Genomic DNA, 23,696 nt, shown 5'->3' on the forward strand with positions numbered 1-23,696 from the left:
TGCATCACTTATCTGAAATCAGAGTACTGACTTTAAATACCCATGCTTTGAGGCACTACACCTGATCCAACCTTCTCCTCTCAACTCAAAACCCTCTCTTTGGCTCACAGATGTCTCAAGAACCCTCAGCCTTGCATGCAGCAGAAAATCAGTCTTATTTTCCACCAAACAAGGCCTAATTTACATTAGGCATTGTTGAAAAAGGTGTTAGGATATGGCCTTTAGTTATCCCCAAAGGACAAGAGAGTAACAAGAGAGAATCACCTCAAGCTTAAGTGACACATGCACAAATCAAAGTTTAATAAAAGTAAGCCTTTCAAAAAGTGAAACAAGTTGCAGTGTAGCTGTGATCCAGTGCCATATCTGAGATGCTGGTAGAGTACAAAATATCCTGGAGGGTGCTGATGGAATCTGAAGAAAATTACTGGGATTATGAAGCCACATATAGATATTGGGGATGAGAAGCTAGCCACGCAGCTCAAAAGAAAGAGATCTGCAATACCTGTGCTGGAGTCCCTAAAGCAACTGAAATACTAGGAACATAATAACCACTTTAGTTACTGCCCCAATTGCCAGGACTACACTGCCTGTCCATATCAGCTCCTGCATGCCGGCCAATTCTGTGCAGGAATGAATTAAACAAAGGAAAAAATGCAGATGGAAATATTTGGGTAACCCATCTGGGCCACTAAGGTCAAAAAAAGACATCATGACATACCAAATCTGTTTTGCTGTGCTTAGAGGACTGCTATGTGCTACATGTAGTGCCAGCATATGCCATCCACCCACAAACACGTCTGCTGCCATGACTCTCACAACAGACTGCTGGAAAATGAGTGGTGAGGAGATTTGCAGTAGGACAGGTGTACAAAAATACATGTATAACAACCTATGGGCAAGGCACTAGATAGAAAGCAGTCTTTCCACAAAAGACCTAATCTTGACTCTGGTGCTCAACAGCACTGAGAATGATGAATGAGGTTGCAATTAATTAGATAATTGTGACTATGTGAATAATGCCACATTTGTAATGAGTAAATTTACTTGGACAAATTCTCATATTAGTGGCATTAACAATCAGTTCAGATATTAAGATCTGGAGGATGTCTCAATGTGTATATAAAGTTTCAGAAACGGAAACGCACTGAACTAATCTGTATGGATATTTACAGGCACATCAACAGAACAAGAAGTGGAAGTGTAGCAGTTCACACAGGTTAGATGCTGTTGACATACTATTAACATATGGACTTTAGTTAACTCAACAGGCTAAGGGAGTAACTTAAGGACAGAAGAGAATAAGCAACCTAATGTCTGTAGTGCAGTCTTTGAGGCAAGCAGATTGTGAGCACCAAGCAATTGTGACAGGTTTTGGACATTGCACAAATTTCAATGAGACAACCAAGAATTTGATTTTGTCTATCAAATCAGATAACTGATGGTCATCAGGTTACCATCAGGAGAAGACCCAAAGAACTCAAGGCTGGAAAAGGCCTGTGCATAGCATGGCTAGAATCTAGCCTAACTAAGTCAACTTTTCTCTTGGACAGTGCTATCCCACTAGCAGAGCAGAAGTACAATAATTTTAAAAATTGAATTTATCTGTGATTAAGTTGCTTTTGTATCCAATTCCAGTTAGGCACTGCTTTATCATTTGGTTTTAAATCACAAAAGGAGGATTCCACATTTCCATGGTTGCACCTGCTCACCAGTCCATCCAACATTTAACCTTTTATCTCAGACCTGTCAGGATTATGCCTGTATCTCTCCAAAGACAACTGTAGTCTGTACATATTACGTCTTTGGTAGCAGTTGTCATTGTATATTAGGGACCTAATAAAACTAGCTAGCAGGAAAACTACGCTTTTTACATTGTTGCCTCTTAGAGTTTTCTTATCTTCTATTTCATTCTGATTTTAGGCTTGTCCTGACAAGAGATGCTTCATTCAATTCCAAATCACTTCCCTTCTAAGCCCTCCATTATCCTGGAGAGCTCAACCCCTACTGCTCCAAAGCTCACTCTTTGACTCCTTACAAGCCTTATCCAAATCTCCATGTCTTTATTTGACTTGCCTGGTCAGCCAACAACTTGTGTTTCAGCAGTCATTCTGTTCTCTGTGTTTCAGCAGTCCTTCATTCCTCATTCTCATTCTTCACACTGTGTCCAGATTTGACATGGTCCTTGTCTGGCCATTCTTGTTCAGTCTATCCAAAAATCACTCCTCTGTTCTCCTTGGCTGTCCCTGACATCTCTTTAGCTTGGCTGCTGCAGCCTAGTGAAACTCTCCATCCCTCTGCCTCTTCCTATCGGCTCTAACAATGGATCCAGATCTGACTGCTATTTAAAGCACCAAATGTAGCCATCATTTAATCCAACTCTACCCACATCTACTTTACTGTCTGGAAAAAAATTACTTTGATGAATAAGGAGAAATTAAAAATGAAAAATTAAAAAGGAAACATGAGTTAAACAACATGCAAACAGTCAGTTTATATTTTCACAGGAGCTATTGAGGCACTGCTTTGCGTTCTAGCTTTAGAAGAAACATAGTACTTACAAACTTATTGTAGCATGCCTGTTCTGGTGGAAAAGGGGACAAGGACAAGCCTGTTCCCCCCAGAAAACTGTGACTGATAGAAATCAAGTTTGTATTTTAATAGATAGCACTGAGAAATAATGCAAATTTCTTTCTGTTCATGGTGTATGCTTCAAATTTAATGTTTCAGTTCACATATGCTTGAACTGAAGTAAGTAAAATGGAGTTTCTTTGGGCTCCTTTCCTTCAAAGAAAAAGGAAAAAAGTGAATTGAATGGAAATTTGGTCTTTGAAAGAGCTGTGCTTCTTTCAGAAGAACTAGAAACTTTTGACCAGTATGTTAATCTGACCTATCAGTGATAGGTTCTCTGGAATATATAAAATTAATCTCTTGATTTAAAGTCTTTCTAAGTTGAAAATGGAGAATGGTAATTAAGTCCCCATAGAACTGCTTTTATTAACTATAACTAATAATTTTGATTGAGGATTTGGCAGGAAATGCCTGCTTTAAGAATGAATATTGCTTACTTGGTGACACTCGGTAGATTTGTCAATGCAGTATTTTATTCCAGGACAATTGAGTCATCCACCACATAGCCAATATATTTGCTAAGAGTTACACAAGTGGCCTTGGAATAAAATGGAATATCTAGGCCTTATGCATCTCAATGAAGGAAGCAGATTGTCATAACAACTTTGAAAATGCCATTCTTTTTCAGTCACAATTAATTTTAGCCCAGCACAGGCACTTCACAGAACTGAAAACCAGAAATTCAACAATAAAACTGAAGGCGATTGCTAAAAGGTGCAGGTTATGGACTCTTTCTACATCTAGCATGCTGCAACAGTCCTCATTCACAGCATGAAAGAACAAAAGCCAGAGAAGACAGAAAATGAAGCCCATGAAAAAGTCCTATTCATTCTATATTGTGGAGAATTTGAATAGTGTATCTTTAAAGGTAAGCTTTCAATATTACAGGAGGGTCTCAACTAATTAACAGCAATTAATGGATTTAAAGCACATATTCATGTGCTTTGCTGAATTGAAGCCTAAATAATGGTTACAAAATAATCCTGTGTGTGTACTGCTTGCTTCTTTTTGTGTGAACAATTTCTTCTGTATCATTCAGAGACTTTATCACAGTAAATAGTGCTTGGCTTTTGTGTGGCCTTCCCTAAGCAGCAAGGACAGAGAGACCAGCCCATGGCCTAAAGACCTTACAGACTAACACTTCCTCCATTTTAGAAGTGGACAATCAAGATCTCTTTTAATAAAGTGTGGATCAGTGTTAGTTTCTTTACATAAAAGGTTTATTTAATGTATATGTGTTACTTACAAAGCAGACAACTTGTACAATTGCAAATATATAATACAAAAATTCCTTTGAATTAAAAAAAAAAATTGTTTCTCCTTTTCCTTCTTTATCATCTACTGTTTCATTATCTTGCCCTCATCCATATCATCTCAGTCTAGAGCCAAGTAATATTCTTTAAGCGGAAATAGGAGATTCTGCCAAGAATTTCTCTATGTAAAATCCCTTTCCATGTTGTCAAGACTCATGGCAAATCATTTTTTCTCAGTTGGAGTGTTATCTGCTTTGGCTGAGAAGTGAGTTTTGAAAAAAACAAGGTGTGAAAAAATGTCACGCTTTGTTTTGTCCAGGCTGGTGTCATCTGTCATATGTATTGCTGTTATTTATTTAGCTGCATTGAGCAGCAGTGTGTTTTTATTTGATCTCTTTGACTTTTGACTTTGCTTCTCCAGAAGTCCTTTTGTCTCCCCTCTTCATCAGCTTTGTCCTGTGTGAATGGACTGTCAGCATCTGTGGATGTCATGGTCTACCCATTTTGTTTTGGTCCTTACAGGCTCAAAAAGGCAAGATGAAACAAGGGAAAGGAGAAAGACTTTCTGTTCCTGACTTGTAAGAAGGCAGGTCTTGAAAGTTTCTTTAATTTTCAAGAATATTGCTATATGGAAAGAATATTATTCTTTTTGTATAATAAACTTTCTGCTTATTAGAGAATATGTTTCTTCAGAAGATCACAAAATACCTCTCAAACCAAATTAACATCATTACCTTATTTTCATGAAATCCTGATTATTGAAGAGATTTATCTGCAGTGACTCAGCAGGTCTGAGGAACTGTAACTGGAACCAAGATATTTTTGAAAGATGAGTCTGACCACTGTAGCTAAGAATATGAATTCTTTAAAAGATGTTTCAAATGTTTTATACTTTTTGAAAAATTACTCTTGGTTTCCTTGTCATCACTGAGGGACCTTCACAGTAAGAGTGAAAGGTAAGGCTGGTGTACTGTACCATGGGCAAGCCCACCGCTGACTAAAGCAAACACAAACTCTGCAGAAATGTGGTGGGGCTATAGGAAAGGGGGTGTGGATATGATTGATGTTGCTAAATATGGGCTAGTCATGCTTATTTTCAAATGCACATTCTGCCTCTGTGAAGTGGTCTCACAATGATTGGTAGTCCTTCCATTTGGCTGTACTACAAAGGGACTTCAGGTAGTGTTTGCCACCACTTTTCTGTGAATCTTGTGCCCTCATACCATGTCTGCTTCTAGATGAATCATTCCTTCACAAATTAACCTTTATCTTAAAATACATTTTCTCAAAATACTGATCAAATTGATATAAGCTATATGTTTTAGGAGAGTTATAGAACCAAATGTGAAGTAACAGAAGAGACAATAAACAATAAATAGGGATAGTCTATCATGTAATAATTTGCTCCCATTTGTACAATGTATCAAGAAATTCAGTATGTTAACTGTTGATTTCATAGGGAAACAGTGTCTTTTGTAGGTAAACAGTAATGTTTGTCACATCATATTCTTTGAGCAGGATGACTCTGCCTTTTTACAAGGCAGATACTTTCACATAGGTGTATATTATTTTCTTTACATGTGCAACAAAAAAAATTAGAGAATTAAATTCTTTAGCATAAGAAGTGGATCTTAAATGTCTTAAATTGGTTGATCATGAAACTCTGGGAAACAGAGCAAGCAAACAATTACAGACCACACAAAACAAAAGCTTAGTTCAATGTATAAACATGATTTTTATGTGATATGTGATATTTTCTGGTAATGAGCAGTTGAAGACAATCAGGTAACAGGCTGTGTTGAAGATATCCTAGGACTGCTAAGGTGTTTCTTTTCAACATATTCTCAATTCCAGCAAAAACTCAGGACCAAACTAACACTGAAACTTTTCTTCTTTTTTTTTGCCCACTAGTATAGAATTATCCACCTTACATTTCATGGCAAATGAAACAGTTGCTGCCCCACTATTGAACTGCAGTGGTCTCAGATTCACAGAGAAGATGCACAAGATTATCAAATAAGATGTTCTGTTGTCTATCTTACTTCCTTGAAACTAAAATATGAAGTGCCTCTCCAAGGAATTCCTTTGGAATACGATGCTTTATTCCATCTTCTGAATAAAATTGTTTTATTTTAATGCTGAATGTCTTTGGAAATGATTCTTTTAGCTGTGGCATACTGAAATGTCTGTGGCTTAGAGGCTTGCTCCAAGACCTCTATCAGCAACACTTTCACAAATGCATGTGTTCAGGAAACTATGGCAAAATATTGGTGTGAATCTTTTGCATTGTCTTTGAAAACAATCAGCAAGTCATAGTCATGAATATTTTCTCATAAAAGCCTACATGTGCATACACTATATGTGTGTGTATGTATGTAGAAATTAAAATGCATATATGTAGATGCACACATACATAATAAAAAAAATACAGATTGCAGTTTCTGGACACCTGCCACTGGCTTGTAGCTAATAATAAGCATGATTGACTCCTGCAAAATGTGACTAAAAAAAAAGTGGATTTAAGTCTCCTGTCTGTCTGGACATAATATCAGAGTTTTGGATTTTAGTTTTCTTGAAATGAAGGCCCCCAAACCTCTAGGGTAAAAATATCAAGAATGATATATGATTGCTCTAAAAGTTATGTTGTCCAAAAATAATCACAATGGGATTATTAATAACATATTTAATGTTGAATCCTTCATTGTGGTTTCAAGATTTAAAAGCAGAAAATATGCAGAGAAAATATTACTGAATATCAAGTGCATCTTTCTGTGTGGAGTAGAATACAGAAGTCTGTCTTGCTTAATTAGGATTACCTAAATCTTATGAAATATTTAATTGTCATGCTATGTATTTTAGAATTACAGGAAAGCAATAATCAGTTCAGACCACACAGATAAAATATGAGGAAAATTCTAGAAATCTTAATGCTGAAAGTGTATTCGTATATGTCAATGTCTTTCTTACACCAGTGAAATCAAGTAAAGGGAGACATTTCAGTTTCTTCCTAGTTCCATAGCAACAGAAGACCTGACATGGTGATATCCACCATCAACAGTATATTCAATTTTAAAAGGCACTTAAACCTCTTTTAAGTTAAGCTCTTTAAGAATTTTTAAGCTACCTTTCTTGGGAAAGACAGTGTTGCGTTGTCTCAGAGGCTTAGAAATTCTTTCCATGAAGAGGAAATTATTCCTGTTCCTTGTTGGAATTTGTGGCCATAAAATAAATGAGATTTCATCTCATAGCTATAACAGTTTGAAAAATGTTTCCGTAATGGGGTGAGATCCAATCTCTTCTGGCTACATGTGGGTAACTAACATTGATAGGAAGGAATTTTTTGCATGCAGATGCCGAGGAAAATAAACAAGGGACATGCAACTGGCATCACACTGCAGGAAAAATAGGTATTGATATCAAGCTGGAAGTTCAAAGTGGGGGTTTCTATACAGGTATAGTCAGTTTACGTTTCCATAGAGCTGAAATGAGAAATGGTCCTTACATTAAATACTCTTATACGCCTCTTTGGAATGAAGAATGGACCCTTTCTTCCAATAATATAGTTGAAGTTCAAGGTTATTTCCCTACATTGAGAATTCATTCATATTTCATAGCTAATATACTTAGAAATACTTCAGAAATGGTCCAAACACATCAAACACATCAAAGCATTGGTTATGTGAGATTATATTTCTATACAGGGATATGAACTCTATATTTTGGGCGACCTTGCAAAGAAGAAATCACCAAGAGTCTCTTCTCTGAACAAAATTACTTTACATTGTGGTCACTCTGATTCCTTTCCCTTTGAGAAAACCTCCCGTGAGTGTGAATATGAGACATTGTAACAAAAGCATACAGGGCTGAAAAGCCATCAAGAAGGGAGCATGAATTCAGACAACTTCCAACTTTGAAATGATGAGGTTATTATAAATCATATCCCTGAACTGCCAAGGTGAAGGGAGAAACCTGTGTGTCCTTACAAGTGCATTCAGTTTCGTCCTCAGACAGTGTATTATTCACATGCAGAAGAGGGCTAGTTATGAATAGATGCTCCCAACTCCTATCCTATTCCACAGGCTTTCAACACACAAGAGCAAACATAAAGGATGAAATAATTTCAAGCATCTCTTAAGGCTTAGTAGAATTAAAGAATTTCAGGGTCATGAAATAGCTCGTTGAGTGTCATTGTCCTCTCAGCATCTCTAGTGGTATCCTGGAGCTATAGACTTATTTATTATATTCTAAAAGCACGTTTTTCATAGCAGTTATGAAAGTTTTGACTTTCCAATCACTGTTTATTCCCACTCTGTTCCCTATGAAAATTTCTTTTCTGATTGCAAAATGTCAGGATTTTTGTGTCGTGCCCTGGATGACCCGGAAAGGAATCTTTTTGGAACTCAGAAACTACATTACTACATGGAGTGATAAAATTAGCCAAAGCATTCCTGGTGCACTCTACAGAATGTTGGTGCCACAACAGCCTTTTCTAACTCAGCATTGATATTCACCACTTGCCTCCCATTCCTCTTCTGCTTAAGTGGAAAAATTATTACAGTGTTAGTGTAATCCTGGACAAAACAAGACCTTCTTTGGTGGGGGAAACAAATAAATTAGTCTTTATTCTACTCTACCAGACCAATCATCTGAATATGCTTTTATGCTTAAAAAAACCAAAATTCATTCTTACAGGGGATTTTTTCTATTGACTATTTAAGCTGCATGGTTAAAGGAGCTTCCACCCTCTTCCTATGTCTTCTCAATATTCAAATGCATTAAACAGGTCTCTCTGCCTTTGCACAAAATTTCCCATGTTGCAGTCTTTGGATCACAGAGACAAAATGCATTAGGTGTGTCTTTAAACCTTTTAAGGAAGTCTCCTCAGTGTTTAGTGCATCCTTTCTTACAATCATCTCCTTTAATCATGGTAACAAAGTATTATACTATTCTTCTGGAGAGGGCTCAAATGGGTTTCAAAATTTATATCCATAAATGACAGTAACCTACAAAAAAGCTACGTTTAACTCTCTCAAAAGCTGTACATTTCAACAGATAGTTCTGCCACGGTCTCCCATTTAGATTTACATTGTTTTGTCAAAATAGTGAGATTAAAAAAATAGTGCAACTGCAAACAAGAATGGTGTGAAAAAAGCAAAATTGATTAGAAAATTAGTAGTTTTGAGGTAGAGGATTATCTTACAAGAAAGTACTGTTCCAAAGAATGAGACTATAACTACAAACTGTCATGATAATGTGTGATTTTAATTATATCACTAGCATTGATAGATTAACAGATAATGAACAGAAATATCAATGACATCAATATTACTTCAAACGCAGGCTAAATATTTAATGTGTAAATTGAAAAATCAATGTAAAAGTAAAATTTCCTGAGCTAAAGACAAAGTGTGTTAAATAGATCTGAATGACAGAGATTGGTTAACTCCCTAACTGGAAGAACACACAAGTGAAACTAACCACATAAGTCAAAAAATAAATGAAAGAAAGGCTGTCACAAAGATTAAAGATTTATACAGCTGTTTCATCCATCTGGTGTTTAACCAAGCAAAGGCTGGTGGAGAGCATATGACTCAGATGCCTGTATTGCAGGATAACTGACTGATTAAATGAATTTGTACATCCATCAAAGACCATAAGATTTAAAATTAGACTTACCAAAAAAAGAGACACAAAATGTTTTGAGAGCACAGAATTTGTAGACGAGTTGGCACTGATTTTAAAGGCAGTTTTAGAAGACCACAGAACAAGATACCAGGATGGGTTTTGGAGCTGCAGCATATATTAAGTGCATAATTATTGAAATCTATAGGCTTTGATGCATTGGCCAAAAATACTGCACATAAAGAATATGGGTGACTTTTCAATTTAAAACTGAAGCATTTGGTGGTGAGTTAGACATATAAATATGAAGCCATGGAGAAATTTTTTTCCCACTGGATTTGAACAGGTTATGCATAAAATTTCCCATGAATTTTATTCAAGTGAAGAAAAAATAAACTGATGTTAGTACTGCCACTTGTCAAATCAGCCTTACAATCTGCTTAACTATGCACCCAAAATCTCAAGAAAAGCTGTTGGTTTAATTGAGGTGTTTTTCATATTGCCAAAACATTCAGATGTGCTGGTAATTGAGAAAAAAATCAGTTTCCCACTTCTAAACTTTTCAATGAAAAGTCCTGGTGATTTGCAGTGCATGGGTCAGCAACCAGTAGTTCTTTGTTTCAGGGTGAGCACTTTTTAACGTCTCATGCCCAGCAGAGCATACAAAATCTTGGAAAAAGAAACATTCAGTCTATCTTCTTACAGTAGTGAGATTGTTTTTATTTAGCTGTAGTAAATATCATGTACATAAATATCTTGAGATGTTTGCCTCTTGTATTCTCTCCCATACATGTACTGATGGGGAACCTTGCACACCGAAACATGCAGTGACTGGAACAACGGGAAGAACAACCTGATGAACATGATGAAAGGCAGAGATTTGGGAGGATCAAGGTTAACATGTTGGACATCCTCATAACAGAACTGTCTAAATTTGCCATGAGAGAAGATGCAGCAAAAAAAAATTGTATTAAATATCCAAAAAAAGATATGTAAATGTTTTCAGTTTTCTGTAAAATCTCTAAATTTTCTCATTATCTGTCGTGCACTGGTATACTGCAGCAAAGAACATGCCAAACAAAATCTAAACATACTGACAGAACACTGGCTTTGGTCTTTCCCACATGCTTTCTCTTTGCCTTTTCCTAATAACTATTTTTTTGGATTTTTCACGGCTTTTAACATCACACAGTACCAAAAGCCACAACTTACAAAATTTTAAGTGTGTTTAACTTGATACTATGTGTGTTATTTATTAAATTAACTATGGACTATGCTGGGCTATATAAAACACTGAGTGCATAAAACATGTCAACCCATAGAAATTCTAGAGCTCAGCTTATCTACAGGCAGGTCACTTGCAATAGTTTAATTGTGCTTGCTTTTACAGAGCTCCTGAAGCACAAATCCTGCAAGAATTTAGGGCAAAACCTTGAATACCTCCATTTACTGCAGGTAAGTCCACTTTGTAAAACAGACAGGGCATATAGGTACAGCCATCTACGGGCTGTGTGATCTTCCTCCACTTATACATTGGCAGACATTTAAGCCCAAGTCAATCACCTTCAATAAGAAAACACAAGGAACTCAAGAAAGTAATCTGTCTCACAGGTACCCAGTTTACTTTCATATTAATAGTACTTTAGAAGTGGTTATTTCTTTCTGGGGATGTTGAAGGAAATGTTGGCAGACTGACTGCCTCAAAATGTAGATGTAAAACTTTTAGATATCTGCTTTATGATGCTTTGATTTTCCATGGCTGTATTTGCCTGCTGCCTAACACCAAAGGTGCTGGACTGTTTCTTTTACCGTCATGTCTTTGTATAGGGTCAGCACAAAGCCACCTGTGGGACATAATACAATTCTTACATACAATTCGTACATACAATTCTTGCTCAAGTTTCTGTCTCCCTGGTATTAAACTTCTGTGCAGGTCATTGCATGATAATGGAGAGCAGCAGAGCAAGATGTGTGCAGCCACTCACGAAGCAGGTCCCTAGCTGTCAGACATGGTGAGTGTTAAAAATGCCCCATGGACTTCTGAAGAAAACAGACACAATTTTTTTTCTCCCCTTGTGGGGAAAGTGCTGCTGTTCACTAGGTGACATATCATAGAGCATGGATGGATGAACCATGCTATGGACAAGGAAGCCTTGAAGAAGAAATGGGGGACACTTAGCTGGACATTTCACTGTTCCCTTTTTGTCTTAAATGACCTTTAATTTTGTACCAATAAGCAAAAGGGTTAATATGGGTAGAGATTTAGAGTATTTCAAAGATGGAAGTAAATTTGCAAGTGAAAAAAATTGGAACTGTATAGATTATAGGTTATAAAGCTATGGAATTAATAAGTTTACTTGCATTACTTCTCTGTGAATTTCTTCCCACAGTCCTGCTTTGTCCCCAAAGAAAAGTAACAATATCTACCAATGGCATCATTTTTCTGACAAGACAGATGGCAACCTTTTGCTGAATATATCCAAAATGCTCTATAGAGAGCACTTAGAGATAAACATGAAAAGACATTTAGAGCACAGGGTGCACAGGATACATTTGTAAACACGCATACATATAAAAGTAAGATAATTACTGATTTTTCAAAAGTATAGGGAAGATGGTCTACAGAGATATTGTTTTTCTAATAAGCAGAGGTAAACTCTAGAAGGCATGATTTAATTGGGGAAGTTTTTAACCAGGTTTTGGCATTAAGAAGATACCAAAAAAAATTACAGAGATGATTGTTACACTTTTGCTCTTCTCTATGCCTGATAAGAAGGCAGTAAGTCACACTTAAAATGACCCAGATTTTAGAATTCCTGAAGTGAATGAGTTGACAAAATAATGGTAGAAATGGTTAGTTCAAAGAAAGTGGAAACCATAGTTAGAAAGCATGTGGAGGATATTGTAGGGTTGGTTTTGAGCAGATCTATCTTTCCTTAAGAAACTTTTGGGACACAACTCTTTTTGTAATATTTTCAAGGATGTATTAATATAAGTCAAACTTTCAGCAGGATCAAGAGCTTTCAAGGGAATGCTTTCATGGCACTGATGACCACTCTCACTAGAGACAGACATCTCATACACAACACCTGCTTTTTTCATTCTAAAAAATTTGCCCAGCTGTTATCAGTGTGTCTTTGCTCCCAGGGAAAGAATGCAAAATGAGGGCACCTGGGAAAATTGCCTCATTCTTTCTATCCCATTCAAGTTAAAATTAATCAAGGATGAAAAGTTTTAAAGGTGTTTTTTCTCTTTCCCACTGGATTTAGGCAGTCAGAAGAAAATTAAACAAAAGGAGGAAGATGATGAATCAGCCTCAGAATGTGAATAATTTGGGGACCAAGGAGCTCCAGACAAAAGAAAACACAATTCTCATTTTCACAGTTCATCTTTCATTTTTGAATACTCATCACCATCTACTGCCAAGATGCCAAGATTAAAATCTGTTTCTCCATTTGTCATCTCTTACTTCAAGTGAGTTCAAAGGGATCACTGGTCCCAGACTGAAAGTGCATCACTCAGAGCATGAAAAACAACATAAGAGTTTGCAAGGAAAATCAGCATGAAGTCATTAATGAAATTGTGTTTTTCTGACAGTAAAGAACATGGAAGGAGAGAAAGGAAAGACCCTTTCCACAGGGTATTTTCAAGTGTCTTCTTTCTGTTTTATCTATTCTGGAATCCTTTTTTCTGAGTTTCATCCCTTTCCTTTTCTATTATAAATGCAAAAATATATTGCTACTGCAAAGAGCAATCAAACACTGGGGTACTCAGAATCTGGATCCTATTTCTCCCATATTTCATGTATGATCTCAAAAGGTCTCATAGGCCATCTTTTCCACGGTTGCATACTTATGATAAGAGCTATCTTGTCTACCGAGTTTGCAAGGCTACACTCTCACTTTGCATTGCTACCAAGAGATCCAGCCTCTCACAGCACCCAGCTTCTCTGGACATTCTGTATTCCAGGCTGCAGAAATGGTGCCACCTTTCTTCTAGAAGATCTCAGGAAATCTTGACCCTGTGTGTAATATCTACACAGAAAAACTTCTTGTGTTGAGAATGCAATGGCCTAAATATCAATTACTTGACACCATGAGGAGCAGAGAATTTTGCACCTAACTGGCAGGAAAAGAAAAGCCCAGGAGCACAGAAGTTTTCTATACGGACTGACCAGTGGCATGGAAGCAGGAGGAAGGTGAATACAGCCCTGGTGCCTGACAGGATGGGGGCTGTACTGTCAGCAATCCGTCAAACCAGTGTGAGTAGCCAGAGTTGTCAGTAAAGTAAAATAAGAGCAATCCCCAGTTTCTTTAGCCAGCTTTATTGCCCCAACTCCATTGCCTCTTTCCCAAGTGGATAACTGGTTCTAAAATCCCTGAGTCCTGGTCGTGAACCATTTCAGAGAGTTGAATCCAAGCCTTTGTATTTGGAGCTCGAGCAAGTCCCTGGAGTTTGTCCATCCATCTAATCCAGAATGGGATCTCCCTGTCCAGATCCTTCATGCCCTGGAACTGATATAGCACTGAAGGCATGGATTTGAGAGCATGCCCAATGGGATTGTCAGTGTGAAGCCACATTTAACACTACCAAAAGATTGCCGTCAATGCACACACTTTCATAGAATCACAAAGCCCTAGAATGGGTTGGGTTTGAAGGCACCCTAAAGATCATCTCATTTCAATCTCCCTGCCACAGGCAGGGACACCTTCCACTAGACAAGGCTGCTCAAAGTCCCATCCAACCTGGGCTTGAACACTTTCAAGGATGAGGAATCCACAGCCTCTTTCGGCAGCCTGTTCCATTGCCTCTCCATCCTCACAGTAAAAAATTTCTTCCTACTATCTAACCTAAACCTACTCTCTTTCAGCTTAAAGCCATTTCTCCTTGTACTATCACTACATGCCCTTGTAAAAAGTTCCTCTCCAGCTCTCTTGCAGACCCCCTTTAGGTACTGGAAGGTGCTGTAAGGTGTCCCCAGAACCTTTTCTAGGCTGAACAAGTGCAGCTCTCTCATTCTGTCCCCATAGAAGAGATGCTCCATTCCTCTCATCATGATCATACCAAAATCTGTTTAATACTGAGCTTACATCCTGAAATTGTTGCTCAGCAGTGAGCTTTTATAAGAAAGGGTATTTGTGTCTTAAATTGTTTTAAAAGCTACATCTTGCGTATTGTTTTTTTTACCATCATTAAAGAAAAATACAGCTTTTGGGTTTTGCTTCTTGGTTGGAGGCATAATTACGTAAACATTATGTGTGTGTATACAGGGCAGATTCTAAGTATACATATATATTATAAGTGTAAAACAATAAAAGTAGGTGAGCACATAGATTAATATTATCCTAACTATGGCAGATGTATACATATGTTCACATATGCATGTGCACAATACAGAGTGAACTAATGCTTCCTATCCTACTCAAAGGACAACTATTGATATATATAAAATCACAACAGAAATACTTGCAACAAGGTAAAAATCCAATGGCTTTTGGATTAATGGAGTTGCTGCTAGAAACACTTATGATCATCAAACATTGTTTTTGATTTATTGTCCTCCAATACCTCTAAAAACAAAAGGAAAAGGGTAAATTTTATTTTATTTACCAAATTTTAGCCTAAACACCAAGTTACCATGCAAATTTTCTGTAATTCTGTGTGAAAATGCCGGTATTTTATTTTTATTTTGAAAGATACTGTCCATTATTATGTAAAATGCATTAAACAAAGAGCAGCCATTTCTCCTTATTTATTTTGTTTTTCTTTAAAAAGATGTTTTTCAGCCTGGAAAACACTCTAACAATAAAATATGAAGAAAATACAAGTAATTTCAAGATGTTCTGGGACTATGGGGAACAGAAAAATGAACATTTATAATTAAAGACTACATCATAATGCTCCTGAAAAGAACTGATTGAAGCATTTTTCATGCAATTTCACTGCACGGAGGCCAAAACAGTCCACAGAATAGCAGCATAAGTTGAAAGGGATGCTTTTAACAGGAAATTTTTTAGTCTGGATTCTCAACTCAGAAATGACCAGAGCAAGAGACTCACATTTTTAGTGCTTCAGTCGTTGTAAGCTGAGGCTTTATCTTCACTCTGTCCATTTCAGAGAGAACTGCCTGGAGATGCTCAGCCCTTAAGGAAGGAGGCAAAAGCTCCCAGCCAGGGTCATCAGAATTTACTTGACATTCGAATCCCTTTGAAAACTCACAAGACAAAAAGGTTTCAAGATTCATGTGTATTTTGCAGATGTTTTTGAAGTATATGTTTGGATCTCAGGATAGTCCAGCACAATTCCATAAACCAACTACATAGGTTCAACTCTGGAATGAAAAGAGGATCTGGAAAATCAAATATTGTCATGGAAAGGATTTGGGAAATAAAACGTCATGGAAAGGAACTTTTACTTTCTTTCAGCTTTGAAGCTGAAATCTTTTAAATTTTCAAGTTAATTTGAAATCCCAATTCTCTTGTAATAAAGCTTATTCTTTCACTCTCTCCATGTTTACTTACCGGTAGGCATTATACTGAAATATGCATCTTCTTTCTGGAGTTTTACCAGGATTGCTGACATTTCCTGAAAGTTTTGTCCTGATTTTTTACAATTTTTTTCTTGATTCTCTACATGGAAGTAAGAAACCAGGAATTCCCAATTCTGACAAGGAATAAGTGCTTAATTACTATTATCTAGGAAATTCTGCAACCTCACTCTTTGAAACTCTAACAGGGTGCCTCAGATACATTCTTAATAAGAGGATCAGACCTATGTGTCCAAGTTGGAGACTATTACAAAAATAAAAAAAAACAAATAGCCCAAAAACCTGACAATATTAATTAATACCATGAGCAGCTACCTGGCCTTAAGTCACAAATGGAATAAAGGAAACTGAAAGAATATTGAAATGCACAAAAACTCATTCAAGCCTTCATAAACCTAAGAAAAAAAGACATCTCCTATTTATCTCAATTAAGAACTCCAAAGGCTGTAGCAGCTGTTGTGGAGAAACTCTCCTATGTTGAAAAAATAGTATTTACATAAGGAAAACAAGCATTTCCTCTTGAGTTTATAAGCAGATGAACTGTACAGAGCTTTGTGACAAACCAGAAGACCATCCCACGCAACGAAGAGGTGAGGAATGCATTTTATGCTCTCATTTACCAAAGCATTTCAGACACATCTTTGCTTAAAGGAGAAATTTTGTAAACACGAATTCCTGGGAAAAGATAATTGGATCACAGCATGGCAGGAAGAATGCATGACCTAGCAATGTACCAAGGACAAAGGACTTTTTTTCTGCAGAATATGAGAATGGCACACCACGGACTCATTGGAAAGACAAGTTATTGAAGATAGGATTGCCTGTGTGCCGATGTTCCACAGCTGCCATCCAGGATGCAGCTTCAGAGGCAAGCCAGTAATAACACCTACCTTGGACAGCTTGTTGATGCTTTGTGCTCAGCTGAAACGTTAGAACAAGATGGAATATCCTGAGCACAGCAAGTGGACAAGCTAATGCCCCTGGAGATCACAAAGCCAAATCACATTTAAGCTGATATTGATCTGAGGGAGATGACCCTGTTAGTAGAGGACTATCAGTGGAAATTAAAGAAATTGCTTTGCAGGCAAACTTGACAGGTAGCCCAATTTTTGTGATTAAATGTTGGGTTATTATTTGTAATTCATCAGACTGTTCCAAGGTAGAAGCACTACTTTTCATATTAACTGTCATAATATTGAAGAAAAAGGAGGCAGAGGCCAGAAGTGCACACAGCAGCCATATTTCTGGATGTGGAGTACCAAGAAACTTCCAGAGAGGTAGAACAAAACAGCTGGCTAGCTAAAACAGACTGGGACATGCATAAAGTTGGCAAGCAGGAGAGCCATAATATAATTGCCTATTCTTTCCAAAGTTCTCAAGTGGGAAAAGTGAATCCTATTTGGGACTTCTGGCTTAATGGGCAGAAGCAGAGACTGGAGGGAGATTGCTTTGCCTTAAACCATTTCCAGAGAAGAAGCTGGCTCAATATCAAGCATTGCCAGTGCAGGGGTGAGGACAAGCCAGGTGCAGAAGTCAACCTGGTCACTCAGAGGAGCTCATCATTCAAAGCTGAGCAGGCCATCACCTTGTTTCTCAGGAGAGGGAAGAGCATATCCTCACATCCAGAGGCCTGTGCACTTTGTTCACACTTTACTGGACATTGTCTACCATATAATAAATGCATATGTGCTGCTCTGTGGCTCAGGCAGATTTTTGTCTCTGCTAACATATTTAGGAATCTATCAGATTCCCATATTTGGGAATCTATCAGATCATCTTAGTAAGGAATTTGTGCTAAGGCTAATACAATACTGAACAAAGGGACTTCATACTCCCTCATTTATTTATTTCTCTCTGTCTCCTCTCTCTCTTTTCCTCCACTGTTACCTTCACTGCTCTTTCTTAATTTTTCTCACTCATTAGAGTGTCATTTTATTACTTCAAAGGCATTTGCAAATATATGGCCTAAATGGTGACCTGAAAACAGCAACATTAGACAAATCCTACATGGGCAGGAGCATCTCCAGTCACAAAAGTCTACTGCCTCTGGGCTTCAGCTTGGTCTCCTGAGACCTCTCCTCTTGGCTCTGTCAGTGTCATTATCTCTTCAGAGCAGTTTCTCTCTGACAGACCTTTTAGGCAAGGACCAGGATTTTTAATTGCATTCTGAAACAAAGGATGCAGACCTACACCGTATCTGTCTCTTTGTTCAACAGGCAGGCTGGATGTGCTGGATTTTCTGTGCAGTGTGCATGCCCTGCAGACCTTTCCTGCCAAAAAACTGTAACAGCAGACTTTGCTTATAAGCACTGTTGCAGATTTTTGTACTATTTGTAGTTGCCTTATTTGCCTGGGAAAACATGTATTAAGTGCCTGTACTAATTACTATAAGACAGTTTCAGCAGGTGATTTGTCAAACCTATGCAAATATTCAGCCTGATGAAAATTAAATGTGTCTGAAAGTAATTTAATTTGGGGAGAAAAAGTAATATAGAATTTTAAGTTATTACCTTTTAACCATTAATGTCAATCATATTGGTAATAGACAGCTTCAAAATACTCTTTAGTGGAGGAGAAGAGTATTTTTAATTTATTTCTCTAGCTTCCTAACAAATTGAAAGGTTTTCTGCAAGATTTTGCCACACAGTATGCTGGCTGCACTATTAATTAAAAGCTGGTAGTTTCTAAATTAACCTGTGAGTACCTACAGGGATGGAAATTGCCTCCTTAACATTATTATTTACTGACAAAGCAGGTGATGACCTGCTTGTATCTCCAAAACAAACTCATTAGCTTGTCCTAATGGTTACTGCAGATAAACACTCTGATATTTCACTATCATGCTGCCTATAGAAGAATGAGCTGCTGAAATAAAAATAAGGAGAAAAAGAAAATAAAAGAAAATAAGCAAAAAAAAAAAAAAAAAAAAAAGCACCACAGATTTCTAGCTAACTGGGCCTTCTAGTAGGGCCAGTGTGACTCATTCTTGGTCAATAGATGCATACCTGACAGCTGCCATTAATAACTATTAAAGTGCTGCTTGAGCTGCAGGGTGAGACATGCTTCAATGTTCTAAAAATAAGATATTACCATTCTGCAAGAGTAATAGTTTAGGCAGCAGTGGTTTTAACCCTCTTGGTCTGACTCTTCAAACTGACATCATTTAATCTAAATGTTCTGTCCTGCCAGGTCTCCTTTCGGGTATGCAGTATGATGAAAGAGCTCAGAAGTCATTAATACAAATGTTTCTATAGAAAGTATTGGTCAGGTCTATCTAGAAGTGACTGTCTCATACATTACCTGCTGAGAAGACAAACATAAATCCTAGGCCAGCAAACTCATCAACACCCCTCATGTTACCAAAAGGCTGGATGACAACATTAGTGCACTGGGAAACTGAACACCACCACTAAATTGGAAGGAGATGAATTTGCCTTTTTCTGACTCCTGCTGCATCCTCTGGTAAACAGAAATTGCTTTAGAGGAAGTTCAAACACAATTTCTGTGAATCCTCTTCAAGTTGGGGTTTGTGGTTTTTTTTTGTTTCACTGGAATTTACAAGTATAGATTGATGACTGAGACTCTCTAAAAGACCTTCCCGCATTGTGTCCTTGGTTTGGTTTACGTAAGATGATGCTGGGTACTATTTCTTTATAACTGATTTAATTTTAGAGACAGCCAAACTTCCGCTCTCCAATCAATTACAGTGGCCATTTATATGTACAGAGAATTTGGCTTAGGACCTTTTGAGTCTAATGCATTTAGGACAAATTTATTTGCCAAAATATATGGACCTTTTCTATGATTCTGTTTAAAGCAAGGTTTTGTATTAGATGGGAAGAATAGAAGACTTCACAATGTTCTTCTCTGTCTTTAAAATTAACATCTTTCCAATATATTGGGTTCTTGTCTACTTCTAGAGAGAGAGATTTTTTTTTGTGTCAATCCCCATGTTAAAATATTTGAACAATGAAGTAGTGTGGAAAATTAAGCCAGTTCACACCACTTCTAGTCATTGTTGAAGTATTTCTTCCTGAGTTGAAAAGAGGGGGGATTTTGGGAAGTATTTTGTATAAATTATCTTTATCTAAAACTTCTCTAGTGAGGTTTTGAAGGCTCTATTAGTAAAACTATTTTCAAAGCCATTAATCTAAGTAACATGATTTGCTACTGATTATGTAACTGGAAAAAATCTTATGACTTCTTGGCATAATGCTTCCTTAGACACCAAATTATCCCCCTTTATTTAGCTTGCTTCCTCCTTCTGTAATTTCCATTTTGGTGCTAAAGATTTGCCTACACAGCACTCTGTAATGCTGTGTCATCATACCTGAAGGAGGTCAGCTCTGCAAGCACAGGATTCTCCAGGGTCTTGTGAATTGCTTTTAAAACAATGGAAAGAGGATCTGTTTGCAGAATTTTAACTTTTTCCCTTTGCTTCTGCTCAGTGTTTTGCATTTGTTGAATAGCAGTTTTTCTGGTAGTCTCCAGGGCACAAGTTAAGAAATTCTGGGTCTTGAAGTCTCAGGGTACATCTGAAACAAAATACAGGCAGCTGTACTTTGAGGTGCTGCATGGAGGTTCAGCCACACTGGTGCCTAGATCAGGGAACTGGGGCTCCCAAACTTCTTTCTAACATGTTTGTTGGATTCTTATTCCCATGACTGAAAGAAGACAGGGAAGCCACAACTGAGCCACACCCAATGTGTGCATCTGAACTCAGGTTAGAATAACTCTTGAGACAGCTCAGTTATGCCCTGAGGTGTCCTGCCTTTTATATGAAGGTAGTACCTTCATGTAGCAGGATGAGGAAAGAAGTTTACACACTGTGCATGGCCACAGTGAAAAGATCAGACTGCCAGTCTGCCACTCCTTCATCCAAAGTTCAGAAATCCATGTCTTTTACAATTTGCAGCAGGTTGGGTGGGGTTTTTTTTGTTGCTTTGTTTGGGTTTTTTGCTTTGTTTGTTTCCTAGCTTTTATTGTTGTCTTTATTTTGGTTTGGGGGGTTTGTTTGTTTGTTTGTTTTGTTTTGTTTTTTATTTTATTTTAGGCTTGCATTCTTTCTGCTGGCTGAAATATGCATGACTTCTTTCCAAGACAAGCTACTTGGAATTGCTGATCAGTGATCTTTGTTTTGCTGCTGAGGCCAGATTTTCTGCTGGGTCTGTGCCACTCTCTGCAGTAAAGCATTTGCCCTCCATCGCCAGAGAGCCTTGTGGAGAAGCCATGGAGAGTGAGAATCTTCAGTATATCTCTATACACCCTACTGCTCACAAGGGAAGTTTCTAAGTTATGATTTTATTATTTTCTGTGGTTTAACATGACATGAGAACAGAGGTGGACTGTTCTTCTTGTCCCATGTGTGCAGGATGATATTGCTGTCTTTATTACTTTGGAACTTTAGGGATTAAAGCTATTTGGCATATAAGAAGAAGCAACAAGTGACTCTTTAATTAATCCCTGGTTATCACAACAGCTGATAGACACAGAGCGAACATTATGTTCTCATACAGAAAACGAAAACAAAAAATCTTTATCTCCTGCATACCGTGGAGACTAAAGAAGAGTTAAAACCACTGTGAAATGACTGCAATGAAAGAAAGCTCTGACTGTCTCTAGTGCTGATTTAGAGCCTTTGCAAGACTCTAATCAAGAATGAAATTAACAGTGCAACAATAAGACAATGTTCTTTGTATTTTTGGACATGCCTGCTCACTAGGGTGCATGTTATCTGCAAGCACAAAGCGGACAGAAAACCCTGCTCAGCTATTTAGGCCACACATGCGGCAGACAGCAGTTCAACAAGCTCCAGTAAGAGAAAATCTCATTATTTCCATGTTTGCCTTTCCAAGATCTGAACTAATAAGGAAGCACACTGAAGAAATACCTTTGATTCTGGACAAGGGTTTATAAAGCATCATGTTAAAAGTTTGAGATACAATTGATTACTCACATGTCTGAGGTATATGAAAAACTGTTGAAGTATGTGTGGTCTGAATTAGATGTTGGTGTACTTTGAATTTTATTTACTTACAATTAGATTGCTCATTTTTATGCTTTTTCTTATTAGTCCTCATAAGGCCTATGTTTAATCTCAAGAAACGCCAACCTCATTGTATGGAAGGAGATTAAACAAGATTTTACAATTAAACTGTAAAACACAGCCCTCCTTGTGTCTGTAATTCCCTCTACCTCACTAAATAAGTCACCAACAGCAAAATGTATTATATTACACTTCCAAGCTCTGTTTGTCAGAGAAGGTGAAGAGGTGACAATGGCAGAACTCAGAGGGCTGGGAAAGAGGAGAGGAATTTATTTGCAGAATAGTGCTCTAAGATAAGAAGACAAAAGAATCCAGAACTTTTGAAGTTTTAACAGGCTAAGCTTTCAGTTTTGTTCAGGAGAAATACATGCAAGTATTTTTCTCCAGCTAAAAAACAAATACAGCATTTTGAAAATAGAAACATTGTACTGGAAAATATTAAGGCAAAAACCATTTTTTTAAAATCTTGGTCTTGATACGTTCCTGATGGAATGATGAAGCTTCTCCATAAAAATCCCCAAACCAAAAAACAACCAAACAAAAATACCCACTCCTGTTCATAAAGTGTAGAAAAGTAAATTATGATGGACACTAAGACAAGTTAAAATGATGATCAGAAATAGACAGGATCTGTCTGAGGGTAACTATTAGAATAAATAAATTAAGTGTGGGATAACAGTACTTCTGTTGATGCCAACTTTATGATCTTTGTTTAATAATAAAAACCTTAGAGAAACTTTAATAGAAATATTTAGAGTTCCAGATGTAATTGACTGTATCATGTTCCATTGCAGGACATTGTTCAGTAAACAGTGCAAAGAAAAGACATTTAAAATTGATTTTTTTTTCAATCGACTGAAAACTGAGGCTTGTGAGGACACTGACTCTAACATCAGTAAAGGTAGTTTAGCAGACCATTGCTTCCAGAATAAGACAGTGTCCACACAGGGAACAGAGTAGCGATATGCAGTTCCTTTCTTGTATTTTTTAAAGAGTCCAATTTCATATATCTGGAAATTCAGATCTTTCTAATCATTTTCCCCATGAAATCCTGTAATTTCACCACAGAGAATTCAGAATAAGGATGATCAAAACTCAGGCACAAAAATATTCACTTTGAGAAAACATTAAATAAAAGAACTTTCTTCTTTAATCGCAAAATTTTATTTACTTTACAAAGTTAAAACCCCCTTCAATTTAAAAATGATCTCACTTTAAAATGAATGAATACTCAATTTAATGTAAAATACTTACCACAACTTGACATTTTTTCCTTCAAAACACTCAAAGAACCTGTTAGGTTTTTATGCTGCCTTAGCCCACTTCAACTTACCTTGCTTTCTGTTTACTTCAATTATTTTATAAATTGTCTCCTATAGACAGATGCTTGCTATCAAAAAGCAATTCCTGTGTAACTCTGTCAGTCTGTCTCACTCCTGATTCTGCCCTGTCTGTTTCCAGCCCTTTGGCTTCTTTCAGCCACACTTGACAGCCTGAAAGTAGCAGAGAAGACAAGCACCTCATTGCAAACAAGGTGTTGCTCTCAGGCCTTGGAGGGGACTCTTACAGACAGCTATGAGAGTATGATGCCTCACTTTTT

The 23,696-nt window shown here is 37.2% G+C and overlaps 1 long non-coding RNA gene across 1 annotated transcript; it reads left to right on the forward strand.

The window, feature by feature from the left end:
* Positions 1-3,375: 3,375 nt before the first annotated feature.
* Positions 3,376-14,947, forward strand: LOC139600682 (uncharacterized). Its single transcript, XR_011682639.1, has 3 exons — positions 3,376-3,496; positions 10,894-10,958; positions 12,773-14,947. It is a non-coding gene; the product is annotated as an uncharacterized lncRNA (long non-coding RNA).
* Positions 14,948-23,696: the final 8,749 nt, after the last annotated feature.

Source organism: Agelaius tricolor, unplaced genomic scaffold (genome assembly GCF_023055355.1).
Source record: "Agelaius tricolor isolate 1412-34295 unplaced genomic scaffold, bAgeTri1.0.p SCAF_2, whole genome shotgun sequence".
In the NCBI taxonomy this organism is placed as follows: Eukaryota; Metazoa; Chordata; class Aves; order Passeriformes; family Icteridae; genus Agelaius; species Agelaius tricolor.